General features: G+C 38.4%; 1 long non-coding RNA gene across 2 annotated transcripts; it reads right to left on the bottom strand.

Annotated features, from left to right (window-relative positions):
* Nucleotides 1–1345: 1345 nt before the first annotated feature.
* LOC138744710 (uncharacterized) lies at nt 1346–27090 on the bottom strand. Of its 2 annotated transcripts, none has more exons than XR_011345711.1 (3): nt 26724–27090; nt 25288–25596; nt 1346–1580 (listed from the first exon to the last, which is right to left on the bottom strand). It is a non-coding gene; the product is annotated as an uncharacterized lncRNA (long non-coding RNA). The 2 variants fall into 2 exon arrangements; XR_011345712.1 differs by lacking the exon at nt 1346–1580 and adding an exon at nt 6930–7213.

Here is a 27090-nt window from a genome sequence, read left to right as displayed (position 1 = left end):
GAGTACACGTGGAGAGCGAGGCTGGTCGGGCAGGTAGGGTGGAACCCCCCTGCCAATCTCGGGAGTGGCGTGGGCTGGATCGGGATTAGCCGTGCTCACCTGCTCCTCCACCGCTGACCGGGATCCCAGCGCGGTCCTGAGCGAGAAGACTGCCCTGGAAAGGTCCTGGAACACCGGCATGGAAAGAAGAGCAGGGTCCGTAGAATATTACAGATCAGAAACAGGCCCTTCGGCCCTTTGACTCTACCTTGTGAAAACCCAACACTGGAGAAACTCAGCGGGTTAAACCATATCCTTTATCCAGCAGAGAGGAACCTGACAATGTTTGGCCCTTGATCCCCCTCATCAATGTATGAGCGAAAGTCTGTGGTTCTCGTAAAAACACCAGAAGGGAGAAACTCAGCAGGTCAAAGGGGGTCCGGGAGAAACTCAGCAGGTCAAAGGGGGGTCCGAGAGAAACTCAGCAGGTCAAGGGGGAGGGGTCCGGGAGAAACTCAGAAGGTCAAGGGGAGGGGGTCCGGGAGAAACTCAGCAGGTCAAGGGGGGTCCGGGAGAAACTCAGCAGGTCAAGGGAGGTCCAGGAGAAACTCAGCAGGTCAAGGGGGGGTCCGGTGAGAAACTCAGCAGGTCAAGGGGGTTCCGGCAGAAACTCAGCAGGTCAAGGGGGGTCCGGGAGAAACTCAGCAGGTCAAGGGGGGTCCGGCAGAAACTCAGGGGGGACCTGACCTCACCAGGACCGCTGCCCACTCCCCCTCCCTGCCGCAGGCCGACCCGCGACTCACGGTGACGGGGCCGCTGATCCGCCGAGATGCCGCCCTGCAGCGAGAGCCGATGCCCCCGCACTGTCGTTGTCCAACCCGATCGCCCGCAAACCCCGCCCTCCCGCACACAGGCCTAAGTAAGGATTATGAACTTTAATCTCAGGATAAAACGATCTTCCAATAGTTTCATGTCACAGTGATAAATATATTCCTGGTTAAAAATGGTCCTGCACCTGGATACAAGCTCATTAGGCATAAAACTTGAAAAGTGTGTAAATCAAAGGATATCTGTACCAATGGAAAAAGGGCATGGCAAATAACCCTGCTAGAGTTCATGCCCACAATCAGTCACCCATTTGATTGTTTCAGGAATCATGTTATTCTCCCACATTCTCAATAGCCCTCAGATTTTACTATTCGACAGCACACTAGCAACATTTAACAAATCCTCTATAGAGAAATATTATTTATTGAATATTTTATTTCTCATTTGTTAATGCTTCTGGAAAGAGTTTATCCAAAACTATTATTAAACATTTATTTTAATAAGAAAAAGTTTAACATTACATATGTTGAAAGAAGAGAAAACATGCAGATGTTGTTGAAAATTTTCAATAAATATTTAGTTCGGTCCTTGACTTAGTCCAAGTTTTTAATTTTGGCCCTCCGTGAATTTGAGTTTGACACCCCTGCTCTAAGCCATTGCCTCAGGGATTGTTAGATTTTTATTTCCTCTCCACCTCTACCGCCCCAAGTCCCCCTCTCATCCAATCCTTTGTCTTCAGCCATCTGCTCCTGACCGCCAGACCTGTGCCAGATCTTGAGGATAAAAGACAAAGACTCAAATAACTAACCAAGGAGAAATCAGAAGGCAAAATGCAAACAAAAATGATAATAAAACAGTTAATTAACCCCAGATAGTTTCCCCCATCCAAATTCTCGCCCCACCTTGGTGATTATGTCCTCTGACTCGTCGTACCCTCATTATAACAGGCTGTGCATCTTGCTCCCATCTTACCCTCCACCCATTTCCCTTCGACTCCCAGAAAGTTTTATCAATTCATTTCTACGTAAAAACTCTCACCTCACTGACAAAAGGCAAAGGAGGAAAAACCCGACACCCAACCCCAACCAACCAATTTTCCCCTGCAGCTGCTGCAACCGTGTCTGCCTGTCCCGCATCGGACTTGTCAGCCACAAACGAGCCTGCAGCTGACGTGGACTTTTACCCCCTCCATAAATCTTCGTCCGCGAAGCCAAGCCAAAGAAAGAAAAACTCTATATTTACACTTATTCACGTCAAAATACAATTCACAGCAGGTATTTACATTATCATGGGTTAATTCCCCATTTTGGCTTTTCCTTTTCTTCCCCCCCCCCCCACCCTCCCCCAAGTGTAGGTAAATCCTCAGCGAATTGCCACCCTCTCCCAAGTCTGTCAAAAACTTTCTTTCCCTTCCCCCATGCCTCCAGGTGCACTATTTTCTGGGTGACCAGATATCTCAGAACACATTCGTATTCCTTTTGTTTCACCAGCCTTTTGACTGGTTCAAGCACCTTCCTGGACTTTAAGAGTGCTGTACTAATGTTGGGGTAGAAGAAAACCCTTGCATCCCTCTTATTCCATTAGCCATCCCCTCCTTGCACTGGCTGCCACTGCTCCCAATATTTTTTCCCTGTCCTGATAGGGCAATAGCTTCACCTAGCTTCGGGAGGAGGGACATGTGTGCCCTCTGTATTTCAACCTTTTCTCCTAGTATGTCCTTGCCCAATACATTGGGGATCCAACTTTGGGAAAAAAAACTCACAGGATTCCCCCCTCCCCGCCCCCAGTGCCCTCTTTTAATCCCACTATTTTTATATTATTTCTCTGGCTGAAGTTTTCAAGGGCATCTAATTTTCCCCATATATCCTGTCTCTCCCTCATCAGCGTGTCCAGTTTGTCTTCAGTACTAAGTATCTTGTCTTCACTTGCACCCATTCTTTCCTCTCCCTGTTAGGCCTGAGAGGACACCCTGCATCCTATCTAGCTTTCCCCCATATCCTGGGCTCTTGTCCACTGCTTGGAACAATCTATTCTGCATGAGGCTCAATGCCTCCATCACGTCCCGCAGGGAGGGCTCTGAATCTTCCTGCTTGCTTTGCCTCATTAGCGGTTTTTTACCCGGGTCTCATAGACTTGTAAAGCTTTCTTTCATTGCCTCCGTCACTGCCTTCATCACCATCGTGGTCCTTGTCCTCATTGCTCTTGCTGTTGGATCTTGCCACCTCTCCCAATCTAACACTGGATCCACTGCTGAGACTCGCTGCATCATCTGACCCGAGGCCAGCTACACTTCTGGAGCTCGCAGCACCTCTCGACCTGACGCTGAATCTGCTGCTGGATTGCTGTGTTGCCAAACCTGACACCAGCTGCTCCCAGCCTCTTCACTTCCCGGCTCGGCTCCTTTTCTGCGTCTTCCGGCCTTTCCATCCAGTGACTGATGCACTCAAAGTCATCGACGTGAGAATTGCGCATAACGCGAAGGTGCCTGACCTGGCACTCTCATTGTAGGGGGAGTCCCAAACCTCTCCCTCTCCCCAAGGCATTTCACAGGGCTTCTAGCTATTGTCTGCTGGTCCAAGGCGGCGTCCCCTTCTCGGTCCCGTCTCTCCTGCTAGGCTGGCTGCTCAATTTGGATGTCAGCTTATTTGGCGGGTCTTGAGGCAGCCCCGCCATTTTCCCCACCTCGAGTTATTTTGATCCAAGCACCTTCTCACACCACGTTCAAGCATTTTCGCTATTCTTTAAAACATTTTTCTCAGTTTATTTTCTTTTATGCTTTTATAATCTACAACAACCTTTAACACTATCTCCAACTTCTCCGACTTTTGTATCATCCGCAATCTTACTGACCCATTCTTTCCCAGTGGCCTATCATTTCAATTCTGTGCCCTACTCCCATGCCATGGCCTCCTGTACTGTCAAATGAAGGCCACCCATAAATTGGAGCAGCAACATTTAATATTGTGACTGGCCACTCTCCAATCAGATGGCAGTAACATCAACTTCTCTGGTTTCTGCTACCCTCCTCTGTCTCCCTCTCTTTCACATCCCTGTCTTTCCTCTAGCTCTTCACTCTCTTTCCTCTCCATTCACAGAGCCATTTCCCCTCCCCCTATATGCTGATGTGCCCTCCCTCCCTTATCCATGTATTACCTCCTGACTGTGGGCTGTGCTCTTCTGCCAGCCCCTTCCACAATTTGGGCAGCATGGGCACATTGGGCCAAAATAGCTTGTTACTGTGCTGTATATCTCAATTTAAAACAAAAATAAATATAATTTTAAAATCCTTTTCAGAGCAATGATGATGAGCCACTTTGACAAATAATTTGGCTGGCACTGCTTGGTCCCAGTTGGGTTTAGCAATAATACTCCACAATTATGATGTTCCCTTGACAGTATCTAAATGAAATTGGGCATTCAAATTCAGAGCTACAAATATAAAAGTTAAGGTTGATACTCCCATGCTGTTGTGCTGGGACGCTGCCATTTAAATGTAAAGCAAATTGTAAAAGATTCCATATTTGAAGGGAAGGGGTGTAGGGGAACATTGTTTACCTCTCTATTAGAAATTAGAAACCTTCCCATGTTAGGACTGTAGCTATATATCAAGCTTCATAAGCTGTAATTCACATTGGAATGTATTGAGGCCACAAATTCCAAATCTTCTTTTCTATTATAAAGTTTTAAAAGATAAAATATATCAAACTTTCAATATAATCTCCCAATAAGTAAGATTCAGTTCTGAATGAAAGCATTGCACTGGATTCCAATATTGCATTGGCAATATTTGATTTTATTTATTAATTCATGATGCATATATTGAAACATATAATTAATGAATAAAACTTAGAAACAATTTTTAAAAAATACATACATTTTAAAACTAACCCCCTACAACCCCCCCCCACCCCTTTCCATAACCCACCCACCCCAACCTACCCCCCTCTAACCTACTCCCCTCTAACCTACCCCGAAAGAAGGAAGAGAAAAAAGAAAGAGGAGATCACTCATAGCAACAAAATTTATCAGTTAGTTACCATGGTTTGGAGAGACACCACTAATGCACTGTGAGGGGATTTAAAAATTCAACCCCATATAATCCAAATACGGGCTCCAAGTTTTACGATAGAAAAAATAATAATCACACAAATTGTATGTTACCCTCTCCAATGGAATACAAGACCTCAACTCCATATGCCATCTCTGAATACTCAAGTCAGTCTCATTTTTCCCAGTAATTGCCAGACATTTTCTAGCTACAGCTAATGCCAATCTCAAAAATACAATTTGAAATCTATTTAATTTTAATTCTAAACTCAACCTCTTAATATTATCCAACAAAAATTCTAAAGGATCTAATAAAAATTTCATTTTCAGAATAACTTCCAAAAATTCTTTAAATCTATTCCAAAAAGGTTTCACATGACTAAGTAGAGTGTAAAAAGGAACCTACATCCTTATGACATCTAAAACATAAATCTGAAGAAATAAAATTATATTTCCTTAATTTTTCCTGAGTTAAATATAATTGATGAATGAAATTATAATGAACTAATCGATACCTTACATTTACAATTTTAGTCATACTATCCCTACATAAATTCATCTAATCATTCTGAGAAATAAATATACCTAAATCTTTCTCCAATTTCAATCTAGATTTATGTAAATCCAAATTAAGCATTTTATTCTGTAATAAAGCTTACAATCTCAAATATAAATCCCTTCTTACCACCTTCAGAAAGTAACATTTCAAACTTAGACTGTCTAGGTAACCGTAAAGTATGCCCAAAATTATCCAACTATAAAGCTTTAATTTGATAATAAGAAAAAAAGAGTATTTGAAGATGTATCATATTTCTCTTTCATTCTTTGAAAAGAAATAAAATATCCTGCTTCATAACAATCTTGTACCAATTTAATACACTTTTGATCCCATAACTTCAAAAGCTGATTATTAAGTGTAAAGGGGAAAAGCTTATTTTGATACAATGGAGTTTTACCTGAAATCTTACCGTACCTATAACTTAATTTTTTTACACCATAAGTCCATTAAATGTTTCAAAACAGGTCAATTATAACTGCTCAATAACTTAGGATTCCATCTATAAATAAACTGATCCATCTTCTTCTCACTAATTTGAGGTAATTCAATATTAGCCCATGTAAAAGGTTTATCTATTTCAAACATCCTATTAATACATTTCAATTCTGCTGCATCATAATAATTTTGAAAATTGGGGAGTTGCAGACCTCCTAATTCATATTTCCAAGTTAAATTTTGTAAAGATACCCTTATCATTTTATTCCTCCATAAAAATTTCCTCACCAAGGCAATTAAATCCTTAAAAATTTTTTGAGGTATCTTACAGGGAATAGATTGAAATAAATACAGAATTTGAGGAAAAATATTCATTTTAGTACAATTAACTCTTCCTATTAATGTAATCGGTAAATCTTTCCATCAATTCAAATCAAATGTTTAATTTTAGAGGACAATAACGGCAAATAATTTAATTCATGTAAATCAATTCTGATGATGTAACATTAGATCTATTGCATTAGCAATCATTGGACAGTCCTAATTCAGATAACAATAGAACAAAATTTGAAATATAATTTCATGGAGTTGCTGGTCTATAAATGAAAGTTTACATCATCAGAATTGATTCAGATTACAATATTTGGGTAATTGATATTTTGGGTTTTACACTTTATGTGAAAGTTAATTTAGATTTTTGGTGTGCATCGATTCTTAAAGCAAAGATGCACAGAAATGTTCCAGTTTGCAAGAAGAAAGGTAATAGAACAATGGAGAAGTGGTGTGATTTGCTAGTGTTGGGAGATTGTTCTGAGCTATGGCAGTTTAGATTAAAGCTCAGATGCCAGTAGCAGGAAGAGGTACAATGAACCCCTACACCCCCCCCCCCCCCCAGCTACAGGAGACCAGGTGAAGAACAGAAGCTGTTGGACCCTAGCTCTGGGAGACCAGAAGCATTGCAGAGGTGGTCATTCCCCCTGCCCCACCTCCGGGTGGAAGGAAAATACAGTGCCCTCCATAATGTTTGGGACAAAGAGACATTTTATCTGCACCACAATTTTAAATTTGTAATCAAACAATTCACATATGATTAATGTGTGCATTTCAGATTTTATTAAAGGTTATTTGTATACTTTTTGGTTTGACCAAGTAGAAATTACAGGACTTTATATACATAGTTCTCCATTTCAGGGCACCATATTGTTTGGGACATTTGGCTTCATAGGTGTTTGTTTAATTGCTTCATTGATGCAGGTATAAGAGAGCTAGGCTTGCTCCTAAGTTTTTGATCACCTTTGGAATCTGCAGTTTCAATTCATTTCAACATTTCATGTTGAAATTGGCACAACACATAGTTTATGAGGGCTGAAAAACAAGAATAAAACATTGCTCAAACTTTAGAATTACAAAAATCAACTGTTTGGAACATCATTAAGCAGAAAGAGTGCACTGGTGAGCTCAGTAATTGCAAAGGGTAGCCAAGAAAGACCACCACTATTGATGACAGAAGAATGCTCATCATAATGAAGAAAAATCCCCAAATAGCTGTTTGACAGATCAGAAATACTCTTCAGGATGCAGGTATGGGTATCAATAACTACTGTGTGCAGAAGATGATATGAACAGAAATACAGAAATTACAATGCAAGTTGCAAACCACTAGTTAGTCATGGAAACAGGATGGCCAGATTATAGTTTGCCAGAAAATATTTAAAAGGGCCTGCGGAATTCTGGAGAAAAGTCTTATGGACAGATGAGACCAAGATTAACCTGTAACAGAGTGATGGCAAGAGAAAAGTATAGAGGCATTAAGGAACTGCCCAAGATCCAAAGCATACCACCTCATCTGCGAAACAAGATGGTAGGGTTGTTATGGCCTGGCCTGGTGTACTTATCTTTGATGATGTAATTTTTGATGGCAGTAACAAAATAGTGTACAAAATGGTGTACAAAAACATCTTGTCAGCTTAAATTTGAGCAAATGCCTCCAAACTCATTGGATGGCGCTTCATCCGACAGGAAGACCATGATCCCAAACATGCTGTTCAAGCGTGTTAAGGACTTAATTGCCTTGGTGAGGAAATTTTTATGGAGGAATAAAATGGTAAGGGTATCTTTACAAAATTTAACTTGGAAATATGAATTAGGAGGTCTGCAACTCCCCAATTTTCAAAATTATTATGATGCAGCAGAATTGAAATTTATTAATAAGATGTTTGAAATAGATAAACCTTCTACATGGGCTCAGATTGAATTACCTCAAATTAGTGAGAAGAAGATGGATCAGTTTATTTATAGATGGAATCCTAAGTTATTGAGTAGTTATAATTGACCTGTTTTGAAACATTTAATGTTTTTTCTTGAATAGCTAAGTCATTTGCCGATCTAGATCCAATTGAGCATGCCTTCCATATGCTGAAGAGAAAACTTAAGGGGCCAAGCCCCTGAAACAAGCAGGTGCTGCAGATGACTGCCGTCGAGGCCTGGCAGAGCATCACCAAAGAAGATGCTCAGCATCTGGTGAAGTCTATGAATCACAGATTTCAAGCAGTCATTGCCTGCAAGGGATATACAACAAAGTACTAAACATGACCACTTACCATTGCTATGTCCCAAATATGTATAAAAAGTGCTGTAATTTCTAAATGGTCAATCATCCTTTAATAAAATCTGGAGTGTGCACTTTAATCACGTAAATTGTTTGACGACAATTTTAAAACTGTGAAGCCAGGGGCAAATAAAGGAAAAAATAACTTTGTCCCAAACATTATGGAAGGCATTTTATGTGACTGAATATTGTGACAGGCATCAAACATCTAAGCAATTTGAAAGAGGTCTGGGTGTGTTTCAGAATTGTGAATAGGGATATTGATATTGGGGCTGTTAACATAGTTGTTTGTATTTTAATAAATAAGACCAATCAAAAATGTATGCCATGAAGTTGCTATAATTGACAGGGTGGTTTTGTTTTGATGCATTTTGAAGCTAATTCTGGGATTTGAAGTTCGGCATTGGAGGATGCAAGTCTAAAATAGGTGAGAGACTCCCAGGTTTAGGAGTGATTCTGAGAAGGGTGGGGAGGGGAAACAATATTTGGATTTAAAAAACCCCAAATTGGATAGCATTAAATGATGCCTGGTACCCACTGAAAGGTATATAATTGATGTGAATGTCTAAATGCTGAAACAGTTTCCTCTGGTTGATAAGACTAGAAGAATGGGACTAACCCTTTATGCTCAATAAATATGTACTATATAATGCTGAAATAAATAGATTTTGAGCATGTAAGATAATCAAGTCATGGGTACTATGGAAAAGTGGATATGAACCAGAGGAACTGTATTTGCTTCAATTTCAGATGGCCATTTAGCCTCTTCCTTTTCATCAGTCATTAATTCTGTATCCATAAATTTTGGAGAGGGGTTTCTTTCATTAAGCGGTCATGATAATTAAAAAAAAACAAATACTGGTTTCAGGTTAGATAGATTGTAATGAAATTTTATAATATAATCTTCATAGCCTACAACAATGAGATAAACAATTACAAATGAAGCATAAATTTCTATCAAAGGAATTAAAAGGTATCAATGAGCTTGGTGGAAAAATTACTTCAGTGGTATGTATAAAGGTGGTAAGGATGGCTAAAATTATAAATTGAAGAACTTATGGTCCATTGTTTAGCTATGGTTCTGTAACGACTCATTGACTAGCTTTACAAATGAAGAAATCGTATGGGGCAATGCTTTGATAGCTGAATATGTATAGTGTGACAAAGGATACAAAAATATATATTTGGTACTGTATTTCCCACTGATGTGACAAGTTTTGCATGCTTGTAATCTGTTTCAAGATTTGTTTCAACTTTACAGGATTTAATTTTCTCTCAGTTGACATTGAGAACTTAGAATTACTGTACTTTCATAATAAAAGCAGATTAAAGTTTTGGTCATAGTATAATTCTCCATTGTAAAAACTGCATAACTTTCTGACTTCCTGTTAATTACCTATCCACAATCCTCTTTTTCTGATCTTGATTGTTCAAATAGTTGGTTCAAACTCATTCAGTGTTTTCCCCATCCAGAAGCCATGGATGAACAATTAAATCTGAAGAAATAAATATCCTATATATATTTTTGAAAATATGGAATCTATATTTGTGAAATTATGTTTTTAAATGTTTAATATAATGATGATGAGATATAATGATTAATATGAGATGCACTATTGTAAACTCAAGTACAAAGATGATAAGAGATATGGAATCTGACAACATAATGTTGTAATTTTAACTTGCTTTTTTTTGCATTTATGAAATTCATTCTGATGTTCCTTGGACCTGATAAAGTCAAGAAAAATAGATTCTTCTAGTTTGGATAATAGTTCTAAGACATATCTTTCTATTTTTCATTCTGTGTTTTTTTTTTTCGGTTTCTTTTTGGAGATTTAAAAAATCTTATTTATTTTGGTGGGGGGTGGGTAGATTAGAGTTTAAAAGCCATTATGTAATATGATTATATTGTAGTGGCAGCTGTGATGAAGGGGACTAACGACCACCACGTTGGAGTTTCTCAACGACTATTTATTTCAAATCCCGCGCGTGCCCCTTTAAGGGCAGCATGAGCTCCGCCCCCGCACGGGCGGTGATGTCATCACGTCTGCCTGAGGTGTGCGTTGGGCTAAAGTCATGAGGCAAGGAGGTCCCCCCCGATGACGCCATCTTCTCATGGCTGTCCCGCCACCCGGTGGTACGGGCTGGTTCGCCATGAGTATGTGCACCGCCACAATATATTAACATTCCATATATGAATTTTGAATGTGAATGCATGTATGACTTGAAAATACAAAATAAAATTTAAAAAAACAATGAAATCTGGAACCTGCTGAGAGCCAGATCACAGGCATTTAAGCCTGGAGAACCAAATCAATACAGAAGGAGCAGGTATGACCTGCAGAAAGTTATCTCCTGAGTGAAATGGAGATTCTGGATGAAAATGGAAACAACAAGGCATACCTGACAGCTATGGCAGAGCCTAAATGCCAGAACCTAATACAAAACCAAATCCGATAAAGTAGCAGATGGCAAAGCTTCTCTCCCAGAGGAATTCAACACCTTGTACACATGATTTGATGACAGTAACTGTGAAGAACCACCCCTTCACACCCCCATTTCCCCTGATGATCCCATCCTGTCCGTACTTGAGGATGACAAGTAGGTTGCCTTTAGGAAAGTGAATCTGAGGAAAGTATCTGGCCCGGATGGAGTACCTGGCTAAGTATTAAGGATCTGTGCTGATCAACCTACCAAGATGTCCTCAATATCCCAGTCCAGCAGGGCATGTTACCCTCCTGTTTCAAACAGGCGTCAACCATACTGGTGCCCAAGAAGAGTGTAGTAACCTGCCTTAATGACTATCAACCAGTAGCACTTATATGAACAGTGATGAGGTGTTTTGAAAGGCTGGAGATGAAACCTAACAGCTCTTGACTGAGCAATGACATGGATCCAGTCCAGTTTGCCTATTGTAGAAACAGGTCTATGATGGATGCTATCATAGGCTCTACACAAAGTCCTAGAACATGTGGACAGCAAAGATGTATACATCAGGATGCTCTTTATCGACTATAGTTTGGCATTTAATACCATCATCGCCTCAAAACCGATCAGCAAACTCCCAAGACCTGGGGGTTAACACCCCACTATGTAATTGGATAATGGATTTCCTCACCTCCAGACCACAATCAGTGAAGATTGATGGAGATTGTGGAGGAGAAATTCTTATCAGTATTGGAGCACCACAGGACTGTGTTCTTAGCCCCTTGCTCTACTCACTTTACACCTACGACAGTGTAGCTTGGTATGACAATAACACCATCTGCAAATTTGCAATGATACCATGGTTGTGGGTTGTATAAAGGAAAGGGATGAGTCAGTGTACAGGAAAGCAAGTCAGCGCCTCTAGTTCCTCAGGAGTTTGCAGAGGTTTGGTATGAGACCAGAAACCCTGGCAAATTTCTACAGAGGTGTGTGTTGGAAAGTGTGCTGACCAGCTGCATCATGGTCTGGCATGGGAACACCAATACCCCTAAACGTAAAGCCCTCCAAAAGAGGGGGAGTCACGTGATGGAGTAGTGGCCGGACGGTGAACTCCAGCCCTCTCCAGGAAAGTCGGAAAAAACAAAGGAAAACACAAAGGCACAGAAATAAAAGTTAAAGAAAAGTGAGTATAAAGGTGCAAAGAAAATGGCGACGAGAAAAGAAAAGTCGAAACCAATGGTAAGAAGAGGAAGAGAAGACAACGGAAGATGAAGGAAAAGGCCTTACCTGCTCGAAGAGGCCCGCGGTGGAGAGAGAAACCCGCTCCCTCAGGTCGGTAGAAACTGGACTACAAAAATGGCTCGCTGAGCCGAGTAAAAGTGCGCAACCGCGCATGAAAAAAAACACACAAACGGGAGGGGTGACCAGCTGGGGAGTCGATCTCCACAGCCGGCAACAACAGCTGCAGAGCACCTGCAGCAAGAGGAGAACACAGAAGACAATGGAAACAAGAAAGAAGAGAAGAGAAGGGCAACAAAGAAGCAGTAGGTGGCCAACCCAGAGGAAGAAGAGGAAGAGTACAGTGAGATAGAAGAAGAAGGGAAAGGCAAGATAAAGGATTTACTTTCTCTTATTAAAGAATACATGGAGTCATTAAAAGAATGGCAAGCGCAGGAATTTGATGATTTAAGAAGAAGAATAAACAACACAGAAGAGAAAATGAATAAAATAGATATGACCTTATCAGAAATGGGAAAAAGAATGGACAAGGTGCAGGAACGAGAAGCAGCAGTAGAAATGGAGGTAGAGGACTTAAAAAAGAAATTAGAGGAATCTAATAAAAAAGTTAAAGAAACACAAGAACTGTTAGCTCAGAAAATAGATATAATGGAAAATTATAACAGAAGAAATAACATAAAGATAGTGGGCCTTAAGGAAGATGAAGAAGGCAAGAATATGAGAGAGTTTATAAAAGATTGGATCCCTAGGATCCTAGGATGTCCAGAACTACAGCAAGAAATGGAAATAGAAAGGGCACATAGAGCATTGACCTTTAAACCACAACCACAACAAAAACCAAGATCTATTTTAGTAAAATTCCTAAGATATACTACAAGAGAAAAGGTACTGGAGAAGACAATGGAAAAAGTAAGAGAGGGCAACAAACCACTGGAGTATAAAGGGCAAAAAATCTTCATTTATCCAGATATAAGTTTTGAACTCCTAAAGAAGAGAAAAGAGTTCAATACAGCAAAGGCGATTTTATGGAAGAAAGGGTATAAATTTATACTAAAGCATCCAGCGGTATTGGAGGAGTCACGTGATGGAGTAGTGGCCGGACGGTGAACTCCAGCCCTCTCCAGAAAAGTCGGGAAAAACGAGAGAAAATACAAAGGCACAGAAATACAAGTTAAAGAAAAGTGAATATAAAGGTGGAAAGAAGATGGAGACAAAAGGAGAAAAATCAAAATCAACGGAAAGAAGAGAGGAAGAGAAGACAACGGAGGAAAAAGGTGAAGGCCTTACCTGTCCGAAGAGGCCCGCTGTGGAGAGAAGACCCCACTACCTCAGGTCGGTAGAAAGAGAACTACAACAATGGCTCACAGAGCCGAGTAAAAGTGCGCGACTCCTCGCGCATGCGCGATGCGCATACAAAAAAACACACCGACGGGAGGGGGGACCAGCTGGGGAGTCGATCTCCACAGCCGGCAACGACAGCTGCAGAACACCTGCAGCAAGAAGACACCACAGAAGACAATGGAAACAAGAAAGAAGAGGAGGAAAGGGCAGCAAAGAAACAACAGATGGTCAACCTAGAGGAAGAAGAAGAGGAAGAGGAAGAGTACAGGGAAATAGAAGAAGAAAAGATAGGCAAGGTAAAGGAGGTACTTGCTCTTGTTAGAGGATACATGGAGTCATTTAAAGAATGGCAAACACAGGAATTCAATGATTTAAGAAGAAGAATAAACAACACAGAAAAGAAAATAAATAAAATGGATATGACCTTAACAGAAATGGGGAAAAAAATGGACAAGATGGAAGAACGGGCAATAGCAGCAGAAATGGAGGTAGAAGACTTAAAAAAGAAATTGGAGGAATCTAATAAAAAAACTAAAGAGACACAAGAATTACTAGCCCAAAAAATAGATATAATGGAAAATTATAACAGAAGAAATAACATAAAGATAGTGGGCCTTAAGGAAGATGTAGAAGGCAAGAATATGAGGGAGTTTATAAAAGAATGGATCCCTAAGGCCCTAGGATGTCCAGAACTACAGCAAGAAATGGAAATAGAAAGGGCACATAGAGCATTGGCCCCTAAACCACAACCACAACAAAAACCAAGATCTATTGTAGTAAAATTCCTAAGATATACTACAAGAGAAAAGGTGCTGGAGAAGACAATGGAAAAAGTAAGAGAGGGCAACAAACCACTGGAGTATAAAGGGCAAAAAATCTTCATTTATCCAGATATAAGCTTTGAACTCCTAAAGAAGAGAAAAGAGTTCAATGCAGCAAAAGCGATTTTATGGAAGAAAGGATATAAATTTACACTGAAGCATCCTGCGGTATTGAAAATATTTATTCCAGGACAACAAAACAGACTATTCTCGGATCCAGAAGAAGCACGAAAATTTGCAGAACAATTACAAAAATAGACTGAGGGATGAAGACGGGTAATGAGAGCAAAAATTATCACGATTGATATGTATGTGGGTAAAGACAAAAATAGACTGAGGGATGAAGACGGGTAAGGAGGGTAAAAATGACCACGATTGATATGTATGCGGGTAAAGAGGTATAAGAGTGAATAGAGACAACGGGCATATGTGAAAGTATCTGTAATTAGAGGAAAACATAGAAAGTATAGACAAGAATTAATAAGGGAAGGTAATGGAATAGAGAGAATAAGGAGGGAACTAAAAGAGTGACCTTTGTGACATATAAAAAACGAAATCTTTTCTGGGGGGGGCTGGGTAGGGGGAAAAGAGCGGTCACTGCAAAATCAGTTGACGCTTGCGAGTGGATTCGCAAATCCAAATGGAGAGGGGAGATGTGGTTGTCCGACAAGGGATAAAGGGCAACTCAGGAGGGGAAGGGGAGATTGGGGATAAAGAAGATAGAAATAGGAGAATAAGGAAAATGTTGGATGTTGTAGGAATGTTGTCTGGTAAAGAGTTGAAAATAAGAAAACAGAAATGGAAAAGGAGGAAAGGTAATGATGGAAAAACGGAAAGAGAAGATAAACAAAATATAAAATGGCTACGCTGAACTATATGACTCTAAATATTAATGGAATACATAACCAAATTAAAAGGAAGAAACTACTAAATTTACTGAAAAAGGAAAAAATAGATATAGCATTTGTCCAAGAAACACATTTAACTGAATTGGAGCACAAGAAATTAAAGAGAGATTGGGTAGGACATGTAACAGCAGCATCGTATAATTCAAAAGCAAGAGGAGTGGCTATATTAATTAGCAAAAATGTGCCATTTAAAATAGAAGAGGAAATAATAGATCCAGCAGGGAGATATATTATGATAAAATGTCAGATATATTCAGAGCTTTGGAATCTACTTAATATATATTCGCCTAACGAAGAAGATCAAAAGTTTATGCAAGATATCTTTTTGAAGGTAGCTAATACGCAAGGGAACATACTAATAGGAGGGGATTTCAATCTGAATTTGGATCCAAATATGGATAAAACGGGGAAAAAAATTAACAGGAAGAACAAAGTAACCAAATTTATAATTAAATCAATGCAAGAAATGAAACTTGTGGACATATGGAGGAAACAAAACCCAAAAGAAAAGGAATACTCATACTACTCGACTAGACATAAAACATACTCTAGGATAGACCTATTCCTGTTATCAGCCCACATACAAGGGAGAGTTAGGAAAACGGAATATAAAGCTAGACTATTATCGGACCACTCACCCCTGTTATTGGCAATAGAGCTAGAAGACATCCCTCCAAGAATGTATAGATGGAGATTAAACCCCATGCTACTTAAAAGACAGGATTTTAGAGAATTTATTGAAAAGCAATTAAAAATGTACTTTGAAGTAAATACGGAATCAGTGGAAGATAAGTTTATACTATGGGACGCAATGAAAGCATTCATTAGAGGGCAAATAATAAGTTATGCAACCAAGATGAAGAAGGACTATAATCAGGAAACAGAGCAGTTGGAAAGGGAAATAATAAACATAGAAAAAAAATTAGCAATAAAGGAAGATACAACCAAAAGAAGAGAATTGGCGGATAAAAAAATAAAATATGAAACATTACAAACATATAAGGTGGAGAAAAATATAATGAAGACAAAACAGAAATATTATGAACTAGGGGAAAAAACACACAAAATCCTAGCATGGCAGCTTAAGACAGAGCAAACTAAGAAAACGGTATTGGCAACAAGGAAAAAAGACAAACAAATTACATATAATCCAAAAGAAATTAAGGAAAACTTCAGAGAATTCTATGAACAATTATACCGAACCGAAAACGAAGGGAAAGAAGGGAAAATAGATGAATTTTTGACTAAAATTGAACTACCAAAACTACAAATAGAGGAACAAAATAAATTAACAGAACCATTTGGAACAGTAGAAATACAAGAGATAATAAAAAATTTACCAAATAATAAGACACCAGGAGAGGATGGACTCCCAATAGAATTCTACAAAACATTTAAAGACCTAATAATACCGCCCCTCCTGGATGTAATCAACCAGATTGATGAGACACAAAACTTACCAGATTCATGTAAAACAGCAATAATTACAGTGATACTAAAACAAGGGAAAGATCCACTCTCACCAGCGTCATATAGACCAATATCTTTGCTAAACACAGATTATAAGATAATAGCTAAACTATTAGCGAACAGATTAGCAGAACAGGTACCGAAAATGGTAAATTTAGACCAAACTGGATTTATCAAAAAAAGACGCACAACAGACAATATTTGTAAATTTATTAACTTAATTCATGCAGTAGAAGGAAATAAAGCACCGGCAGTAGCAGTTGCTTTAGACGCAGAGAAGGCCTTCGACAGAGTAGAATGGAATTACTTGTTCAAAGTATTGCAAAAATTCAGTTTACCGGAGAAGTATATTAATTGGATTAAAGCATTATATAAGGGACCGTTAGCGAAAGTGACAGTAAATGGACATGTATCAAAGCAATTTAACTTAAGCAGGTCAACGCGGCAGGGATGCCCACTATCACCATTATTGTTTGCGCTAGCTATAGAACCACTAGCAGAATCGATAAGAAGAGATAATAATATAAAAGGAATAAAAATAAAAGACAGGGAATATAAAATCAGTCTGTTTGCGGATGATGTGATAGTGTACTTAACAGAACCAGAACTATCAATAAAAGAACTATATAAGAAATTGAAGGAATATGGAGAAGTGTCGGGATACAAGATAAACGTAAATAAAAGTGAAGCAATGCCTATGAATAACGCGGATTTCTCAAAATTTAAGGAGGAATCCCCATTCAGATGGCAAACGCAGGCAATAAGATACCTAGGTGTGCAAATAAACAAAAATCTAGGCCAATTATATAAACTCAATTACAATCCACTAATGAAAAAACTACAGGACGATTTAGAGCATTGGAAAGAGCTACCACTAACACTGATAGGAAGGATAAACTGTATTAAAATGAACATTTTTCCAAGGATACTATACTTATTTCAGGCATTGCCAATACAACTGACAGAAAAATTCTTCAAAGAGTTAAAGAAAATAATAAGGAGATTTTTATGGAGAGGGGGGAAACCGAGGATAGCACTAGACAAATTAACAGAATGGTATAAACAAGGAGGCTTACAATTGCCAAACTTCAAAAATTATTATAGAGCCGCACAATTAAGGTACCTATCAGATTTTTATCAAACAAGGGAAAAACCAGACTGGACGAGACTAGAATTAGATAAAATAGGGGAAAAGATACCTGAACACATATTATATAAATGGGACGAAAAATTGGTACAACATAGAACTTCTCCAGTATTACACCATCTCCTCAATATATGGAAGAAGATACATGTAGAAAGAAATAAAATAAATTACCAAATACCAAAACTAATATTGACGCAAAATAAGCTACTCCCTTTTACAATAGACAACCTTGCCTTTAGAAAATGGGAAAAAAAAGGGATTAAAAGAATAGAAAATTGTTTTTCAGGAAGTAGATTCTTATCCTTTGAACAAATGAGAGATAAGTACAATATAACGGGAGATACAGCGCTGGCATATTACCAACTGAGATCCTACTTGAAAGATAAATTAGGAAGCAACTTGAGTTTACCAGAGGGAAGTAACCTTGAATATGTGATTACAGATACAATGTTAATCAAAAGATTTATAAAAAATATGTATATTAAACTGCAAGAAAAGGAAAATGAGGAAACAAATGGTAAAACTAAACAAAAATGGGAACAAGATTTAAATATAAAGATAAAAAAGGAAACATGGGAGAAGTTATGCTCTGGAACGATGAGAAATACAATAAATACGAGGCTGCGTATGATACAATATAATTGGTTACACAGACTATACATTACACCGCAAAAGTTAAATAAATGGGACCCAACAGTATCTGATAGATGTTTTCGATGTAAAAAAGAAAGGGGAACAACAATTCATGCAATCTGGACATGTGAGAGAGTAGAAAAATTTTGGGATGATCTCAATCAGATATTAAATAAAATAACAGAAAACAATATACCAAAGAATCCAGAGATCTTTCTCCTAAGTAACATAAAAAATAAAGAATTTGGAATTGACTTGGAGGATGCACAAAAAAGATTTGTTAAGATAGCCCTAGCTGTAGCAAAAAAATGTATTATGTCAACCTGGAAATTGGAAGATAATTTGAAAATACAACAATGGTATATAGAAATGAATAAATGTATTCCATTAGAAAAAATAACATATAGTTTAAGAAATAATATTGAAATATTCGAACAAGTATGGGAGCCTTACATTAAATACAATAGCGAAAACCTACCGGGAACAAACATTACCTAAGTTGATGGAAGGAGAAGAGAAGAAAAAAATGGACTCAGTAGAATTTCTGGTGTATTTTTGTTGAATGACAACATTGTCTAACTGAATTAATGCAACCTAGATTGTATAACTAAAATGGATGAGAGGGGGGAGGGATGGGGGGGTGGCTTGGGAGGAGGGAGGGGGGAGGGAGAAAAAGTCACTGTAAATGTGTGGAAAAGAAAAAGTGTATATCATGGCTATTGTGATTTATGGTGTGAAAAATAAAAAATTTAAAAAAAAAAAAAAAAAAAAAAAAGCATCCAGCGGTATTGAAAATATTTATTCCAGGACAACAAAACAGACTATTCTCGGATCCAGAAGAAGCACGAAAATTTGCAGACAATTACAAAATAGACTAAGGGATGAAGACGTGTAATAAGAGTAAAAATGACCACGATTTATATGTATGTGGGTAAAAAAGTATAAGTGTGTATATGTATAATGTGCATACGTGAATGTATCTGTATTTAGAGGAAAATATAGATAGTATAGACAAGAATTAATAAGGGAAGGAAATGGAATAGAGGGAATAAGGAGGGAACTAAAAGAGTGACCTTTGTTACATATGAAAAGTGAAATCTTTTCTGGGGGGGCTGGGTGGGGGGGAGTTGCGGTCACTGCAAAATCAGCTGACGCTTGCGAGTGAATTCGCAAACCCAAATGGAGAGGGGAGATGTTGTTGTCCGACAAGGGATAAAGGACAACACAGGAGGGGAAGGGGAGATTGGGGCTAAAGAAGTTTTAAATAGGAGAATAAGGAAAATGTTTGATGTTTTAGGAATGTTGTCTTATAAAGGGTTTAAAATAAGAAAACAGAAATGGAAAAGGAGGAAAGGTAATGATGGAAAAACGGAAAGGGAAGATAAACAAAGTATAAAATGGCTACGTTGAACTATATGACTTTGAATATTAATGGAATACATAACCAAATTAAAAGGAAGAAACTGCTAAATTTACTGAAAAAAGAAAAAATTGATATAGCATTTGTGCAAGAAACACAATTAACTGAATTGGAGCACAAGAAATTAAAGAGAGATTGGGTAGGACATGTAACAGCAGCATCGTATAATTCAAAAGCAAGAGGAGTGGCTATATTAATTAGTAAAAATGTGCCATTTAAAATAGAAGAGAAAATAATAGATCCAGCAGGGAGATATGTAATGATAAAATGTCAGATATATTCGGAGTTTTGGAATCTACTCAATGTATATGGAAGAAGAAGATCAAAAGTTTATGCAAGATATCTTTTTGAAGGTAGCAAATATGCAAGGGAACATATTAATAGGAGGGGATTTCAACCTGAATTTGGATTTAAATATGGATAAAACTGGGAAAAAAATTAACAGAAAGAACAAAGTAACCAAATTTATAATTAAATCAATGGAAGAAATGCAACTTTTGGATATATGGAGGAAACAACACCCAAAAGAAAAGGAATATTCATATTACTCGGCTAGACATAAAACATACTCAAGAATAGACCTATTTTTGTTATCAGCTCGTATGCAAGATAGAGTAAGAAAAACAGAATATAAAGCTAGAATACTATCGGACCATTCACCCTTAATATTGACAGTAAAGCTAGAGGACATCCCTCCAAGAATGTATAGATGGAGATTAAACCCCATGTTACTTAAAAGGCAGGATTTTAGAGAATTTATTGAAAAACAAATAAAAATGTATTTTGAAATAAATACGGAATCAGTGGAAGATAAGTTTATACTATGGGATGCAATGAAAGCATTCATTAGAGGGCAAATAATAAGTTATGTAACCAAGATGAAGAAGGACTATAATCAGTAAACAGAGCAGTTGGAAAAGGAAATAGTAAATATAGAAAAAGAATTAGCAATGAAGGAAGATACAACTAAAAGAAGAGAATTGGCGGATAAAAAAATAAAATATGAAACACTACAAACATATAAGGTAGAGAAGAATATAATGAAGACAAAACAGAAATATTATGAACTGGGTGAAAAAACGCACAAAATCCTAGCATGGCAGCTTAAGACAGAACAAGCTAAGAAAATGGTATTGGCATCAAGGAAAAAAGACAAACAAATTACATATAATCCAAAAGAAATTAAGGAAAACTTTAGAGAATTCTATGAACAATTATACCGAACTGAAAACGAAGGGAAAGAAGGGAAAATAGATGAATTTCTGACTAAAATTGAACTACCAAAACTACAAATAGAGGAACAAAATAAATTAACAGAACCATTTGGAATAGTAGAAATACAAGAGATAATAAAAAAATTACCAAATAATAAGTCACCAGGAGAGGATGGACTCCCAATAGAATTCTACAAAACATTTAAAGACTTATTAATTCCGCCCCTCCTGGATGTAATCAACCAGATTGATGAAACACAAAGCTTACCAGATTCATGTAAAACAGCAATAATTACAGTAATACTAAAACAAGGGAAAGATCCACTCTCACCAGCGTCATATAGACCAATATCTTTACTAAACACAGATTATAAGATAATAGCTAAACTATTAGCAAACAGATTAGCAGAGCATGTACTGAAAATGGTAAATTTAGACCAAACTGGATTTATCAAAAAAAGATGCACAACAGACAATATTTGTAAATTTATTAACTTAATTCATGCAGTAGAAGGAAATAAAGCACCTGCAGTAGCAGTTGCTTTAGACGCAGAGAAGGCCTTTGACAGAGTAGAATGGAATTATTTGTTCAAAGTATTGCAAAAATTCAGTTTACCGGAGAAGTATATTAATTGGATTAAAGCATTATATAAGGGACCGTTAGCGAAAGTGACAGTAAATGGACATGTATCAAAGCAATTTAACTTAAGCAGGTCAACGCGGCAGGGATGCCCACTATCACCTTTATTGTTTGCATTAGCTATAGAACCACTAGCAGAATTGATAAGAATAGACAATAATATAAAAGGAATAAAAATAAAAGACAAGGAATATAAAATCAGTCTATTTGCGGATGATGTTTTAGTGTACTTAACAGAACCAGAACTATCAATAAAAGAATTATATAAGAAATTGAAGGAATATGGAGAAGTGTCGGGTTACAAGATAAATGTAAATAAAAGTGAAGCAATGCCTATGAATAATGCGGACTTCTCAAAATTTAAGAAGGAATCTCCATTTAGATGGCAAATGCAGGCAATAAGATACCTAGGTGTACAAATAAACAAAAATCTCGGCCAACTATATAAACTCAATTATTATCCACTAATGAAAAAATTACAGGACGATTTAGAGCATTGGAAAGATTTACCACTAACACTAATAGGAAGGATAAACTGTATTAAAATGAACATTTTTCCAAGGATATTATACTTATTTCAAGCATTGCCAATACAACTGACAGAAAAATTCTTCAGAGAGTTAAAGAAAATAATAAGGAAATTTTTATGGAGAGGGGGGAAACCAAGGATAGCACTAGATAAATTAACAGAATGGTATAAACAAGGAGGCTTACAATTGCCAAACTTTAAAAATTATTATAGAGCCGCACAATTAAGATACCTATCAGATTTTTATCAAACAAGGGAAAAACCAGACTGGACGAGATTAGAATTAGATAAAATAGGGGAAAAGATACCTGAACACACATTATATAAATGGGATGAAAAATTGGTACAACATAGAACTTCTCCAGTATTACATCATCTCCTCAATATTTGGAAGAAGATTCATGTAGAAAGAAATAAAACAAACTATCAATTACCAAAACTAATATTGACGCAATATAAGTTACTCCCTTTTACAATAGATAACCTTTCCTTTAGAGAATGGGAAAAAAAAGGGATTAAAAGAATAGAAAATTGTTTTTCAGGATGTAGATTCTTATCCTTTGAACAAATGAGAGATAAGTACAATATAACTGGAGATACAGCGCTGGCATATTACCAATTGAGATCCTACTTGAAGGATAAATTAGGAAGCAGTTTGAGTTTGCCAGAGGGAAGTAACCTTGAATATGTGATTACAGATACAATGTTAATCAAAAGATTTATAACAAATATGTATATTAAAGGAAAATGAGGAAACAAATGGTAAAACTAAACAAAAATGGGAACAAGATTTAAATATAAAGATAAAAAAGGAAACGGGAGAAATTATGTTCTGGAACGATGAGAAATACAATAAATACGAGGCTACGTATGATACAATATAACTGGTTACACAGACTATACATTACACCTCAAAAGTTAAATAAATGGGACCCAACAGTATCTGATAGATGTTTTCGATGTAAAAAAGAAATGGGAACAACAATTCATGCAATCTGGACATGTGAGAAAGTAGAAAAATTTTGGGAAGATCTCAATCAGATATTAAATAAAATAACAGAAAACAATATACCAAAGAATCCAGAGATCTTTCTCCTAAGTAACATAAAAAACAAAGAATTTGGAATTGATTTGGAGGATGCACAAAAAAGATTTGTTAAGATAGCTCTAGCCATAGCAAAAAAATGTATTATGTCAACCTGGAAATTCGAAGATAATCTGAAAATACAACAATGGTATATAGAAATGAATAAATGTATTCCATTAGAAAAAATTACATATAGTTTAAGAAATAATATCGAAATATTTGAACAAATATGGGAGCCTTACATTAAATACAATAGCGAAAACCTACCGGGGACAATCATTACCTAAGTTGATGGAAGGAGAAGGAAAGAAAAGAATGGACTCAGTAGAATTTCTGGTGTATTTTTGTTGAATGACAACATTGTCTGACTGGTTTAATGTAACCTAGATTGTATACCTTAAATGGATGGAAGTGGGGGGTGGGTTGGGAGGAGGGAGTGGGGGGAGAAAATGTCACTGTATATGTGTGAAAAGGAAAAAGTGTGTATCATGGCTAATGTGATTTATGGTGTGAAAAATAAAAAATTTAAAATAAAAAAAAGCCCTCCAAAAGATAATGGACACAGCCCAGAACATCAGAGGCAAAACTCTCCCCTCTGTTGAGTGTATCTGCAGAGAACATTGCCGTCGGAGGGCAGCAGCAATCATCAAAGATCCTCACCACCCAGCACATGCTCTTTTCTGAGATATATGTGCCACAAGGCTCACACCACCAGGTTCAGGAGCCGCGACTACCCCACCACTATCAGACTCCTCAATGACAAACTCAATTAGCCCCTTTCACACTGCCAAGTACATGAGAGTTGAACTGGCCAATTTAGTAGGTCCTTTGTGGGTAATCTGAAAGTGTGAAAGGTCCCAACTGGGGAAAGTGAGTAAAAATCAACTGGGCTCTGATTCTTGGTGGGGGCAAGTGTCACAGTCCAGCCGAGTTAACTCGTTAATCACTGTAGCAGTGTGAATGGTCTACTTGACTTATCAGGTACCATTAGTGACCTTAGTGCCTACGGGCTTGCATCAGTCTGGCAGTTATATTTCACAGCCGACCATGCTCTGACAGCCCCGGCAGCTGAACTCTGCCCTGCTGACTGCTGGCCACACTGTGAAATATAACTGTGCAGTTGGTGGGGCTGTCAGAATGCTTTATGTAGTACATCACTTGTGACATCATTGCTGGAGGTGGGACCTCCCCACCCTTAAAATCCTGGGTTCCTGATGAACCAGGTAAATCATGGTACAGTAGGAAAGGCTTTTCGTGTGCCACATGCCCAGTAAATTTACCCGCTTCCTGGGAGGATTGGTGTAGTGGACTCATTTCAGGACTATATTGATTTTTTTTGCTCTTTCTACACTACACAGTTTGTTTACATTTGTTATTTGTTTACAGTTCTTTTATTTGTTTACATATTTACACTGTGTACAGTTTATTTTATACCAATTAGTGGTAATTCTTCTGCACTTGCAGGAGAAAGGAATCTCAGTTGTACGTGATGTCACGTATGTACTCTGACAATAAATCTGAAATCAGAACTCATCTGAAGCTGATTTTAAATTAATTAGACACACAGCACTGCAACAGGCCAGTTTGGTCCTAAGTAGTCCATGCCACCCATTTTACACCAAATTCACCTACACCCCAATACATAATTGAAGGCTGGGAAGAAACTGGAGCCCCCAGATAAAACCCATGCAGACACAGGGAGAAGGTAAAAACTCCTTACAGACAGTGTGGGATTTGAACCCAGGTTCAGTCCGGTCACTGATGCAGTAAAGCCGTTGTGCTACCTGTTACGCCAATTGTGACACGTCCTTAATTCTTGTTATGATTTAATTCTTTAAAAAATTACAAAATAAAATCTAAATCATCAGGTACAAGTAAGCTTTGAAGTAATGTTTCTGCAATGCTATCCAAAAATATGCAATTAAATCATCTTTAGAAAAGTGCCCATAACTTACCCTGATTCATTTTTTCCCCACGCACCAAGTGAACCAATAGTCTCACTGAGGATTCTGAATTAATAACCAGCTTGAGAGTGATGCTCCTTCTTGTGTTTTATGTATGGTGTAGCTGAGTTGGCCTGGCATCCTCAGGGTGAGGGGTAACCAGATTTTCTACACATAAGTGCAGTGAATGATTCTTTCCAGTACTTCATAATTATTGGGAGTTGGCCAATAAAGATAGCTGGTTAATTCAGGAGAGGGAAATCCACTTTGCCATAGGATTCGCATTTCAAATATCCACAGAAATCCACTCTTGTGCCTATCCTAGATCAAGGTTATTTCACAAAAACAAATGCAGGATTATCACAAGAGAGCAAAATTTAGCAACAGCACCTTTCACTAACAAAGCATTTTAATCCACCCTCAAGAATCATCTGACAAGCTTTGAAATTGAGTCACACAAGACTGATCGGATAGGTGACTAAACAATTGAGTATTTTGATGGAAGAGAGGCAGAAAAGTGTAGGAAGAAAATTACAGAGCTTTGCGTCTGGACAGTCAAAGAGCATTGCATAATTAAATCCATAGTGAATAAGAAACCAGGATTATTGAAGAGTTTTAGGGTTATTTTAGATTTAGAAGATACAACAGTACAGGCTCTTTGACCCTCAGTGTTGCACAGGGCAATATAAACCTCTGTATCAATTGAACCCAACCATGGTCCCCATTGCATCTGCCTCCCCACTATCCCTGGCAGTGCATTCCAGGCACCCACCACTGAACACCCCTGACGATTCCCTTAGACCAGGGGTGTCAAACTCAAATTCACGTAGGGCCAAAATTAAAAACTTGGACTAAGTCGAGGGCTGAACTAAATATTTATTGAAAATTTTCAACAACATCTGCATGTTTTCTCTTCTTTCTACATATGTAATGTTAAACTTTAGGATATAACTTTAGGAGGATAATGTTACAGGTCAGGAGTAGGTAGCTCAAGTTCACCCTTTGCTTGACCTGAGCGAAACATATTTGGTCCTTGTGGAGATGTAGTCAGCATTCACAGGCTGTGTCCATTTTGGCCTGCATCAGGACTCAGCATTTCCTGCTCACTCCTCAGGCTCTAGGCCTCTATTCACCCTCGACCCACCATCCCTCTACCTGACCAGTCCTTTACCCAACCTCTACTCACCCCTCACTCCACTCGCTCTGCCTCTACCCACCCCATCCTATACACGCCCCTCTACTGCCTCTCCCCTCAACCTGTTCCTCCCTCTACCCATCTCTCACCCTCTAATCACCCCTCCCCTACTCGCCCTGCCCCTCCCCTTTTACCTCTTCCCTATCCACCCCTCCTTCTACTCATCCCTCCCTCTAACTGCCCCTCGCACCACCATAACTTCCCTTGCCCATTACTCCTCACCTACACCCTCTTCCCACCCCTGCTTACCCACCCACTCAGGCCCAGCGCGCTGCCGATCAGCCTTTGCGGTCAGCCACCATCTCTCTCTTCACGTGCAGGGCCGAACCAGCCGTCCCTGGGGTCCGCGCGGGTGCAAGCACTGAAGGCCGTGGCGACCGGGAGAAGTGCGCTCGCGCTGTGGAAGGGCTGTCCGGTGCCAGTTGCGCGGGGCTCGCGCTGCCTTTGGGCCGTGCACAGCCTGCCACGCCCGTCGCGCCGACAGGAAATCACAGGCGCTCGCCCATCCGCCCTACCGCTCGACAGATGGGAGAAGTGACTGGTTGTGCGGGGAGCCTTCCAACCGGCATGCCGGCTGATGACATCGACAGACTTCTCGTGTTACAATTTCTCGTGTTACA

This window comes from Narcine bancroftii, chromosome 10, assembly GCF_036971445.1.
Source record: "Narcine bancroftii isolate sNarBan1 chromosome 10, sNarBan1.hap1, whole genome shotgun sequence".
Taxonomy (NCBI): domain Eukaryota; kingdom Metazoa; phylum Chordata; class Chondrichthyes; order Torpediniformes; family Narcinidae; genus Narcine; species Narcine bancroftii.
The sequence above is the reverse complement of the archived record's forward strand: the minus strand, read 5'-3'. Positions and strand labels throughout refer to the sequence as shown.